Raw genomic sequence first — 1,348 nt, 5'->3', positions numbered from 1 at the left:
ACTCTTTCCAGACATTTCATCTCGCAGCACGCGCAGCGCCGACGCTTTCCCAGCCCCGGCATCGCCCCTTGCTTGCACGTGATGGAGAGACCCCGCGGGGACGCGGTGCCATCACGTCCCCGCACGCATCGAGCAGCCGGAGATGTTTTAATTAACCGGCGTGAAATACAAATCAGAGAATTGCCTCTCGGCGCTGGGAGGAAGCCATCGCTTCCCCGCCGCCCCTAAAAATGCCGGAGCCAATGCGGATCGCGGTGCCCGTGGTCCCCGTCGCATCCCGCGGCTCTTCCCAGCAGCATCACGCTGGCGTGGCCCCATGGGCGGTCACAGAGGGTCTGGGGACGGGGGGGTTTGTGTCACTTGAGCCGTTTCTTAAGGGAAGAGAAGGACGGCAGCAGGCGTGGGGAAAGCAGAGCAAAGCTCTGGCCCTGTCTGGAAAGGATTTACATCCGGAGGGAGGTCGTGTTACGCACGTTCGGTGCACACGTGTTAACCTCGCTCCCGCTTTCTGCTCCGGCCATCCACGGGCGGGATGAGTCAGAGGGACCGGGAGAGAGATTTCTCAATTCAGATAAAAAGGTTGAGGTCGTTTACCAAGTGCCTGCTTTTGTGGCTGCGGAAAATGCTGCGGGAGAAACACAAAACCATGTGAAACTCGTTGAGGTTTTAGCTTTGTTATGAGCACGAAACTCGGACCAGATTTCCGCAGGGGCCGTTGCCGCGCTCGCCGCCCTCCCCGCAGCCTGGGAGCCAGAATTAGACGTGATTTTTTCCCCCCTTTTCTATTTATTCCCTGCAAACTCCTTGAATGCCTTCTATTTTTGGCGCCTTTCATTTAGCCAAAGAGCAAACCGAGTCACCTGACGGATGAAATATTTTCTTGATAAGACACTTTTTTCCCCTTGTTTTGCTCCCTGAGGCTCCCAAGACCGCTCCGTCCCGGCCAGCTGCCGATCCTCACGGAACTATGCGCTAGAACTAAACGTTACACAGCTGTTTCTCACTAGGGCATTCTTCAGAGGTGGATTATTTGTCATTCCCCGGCTTAATAATAATAATCCGTTAATGCATTTTTGTCATCCAATGAAGGAACAAAATGCTCCCATGTGTTTTTACAGCAACGGCGCTTTTCCACGCGGGCAGATGGGGTTCAGGCTCTCCCCGTGCTCCGGCCCGACTAAAGGCACTAAACAACCCCCGCAGCGCCAAGTATGAAGTCTTATAATATGACGGAGTGGGTCAGAAGCGTTATTAAAACCACTGACTAACAAGCATATAGAAGAGATGTAAACGGGAAGGGAAAAGTGAACGTTTCCGACGCGCCGGCGGCCGGGGGGATCCCCCCCCC

The sequence above is a fragment of the Charadrius vociferus genome, unplaced genomic scaffold (assembly GCF_000708025.1).
Source record: "Charadrius vociferus isolate BGI_N301 unplaced genomic scaffold, ASM70802v2 scaffold509, whole genome shotgun sequence".
Classification (NCBI taxonomy): Eukaryota; Metazoa; Chordata; class Aves; order Charadriiformes; family Charadriidae; genus Charadrius; species Charadrius vociferus.
The sequence above is the reverse complement of the archived record's forward strand: the minus strand, read 5'-3'. Positions refer to the sequence as shown.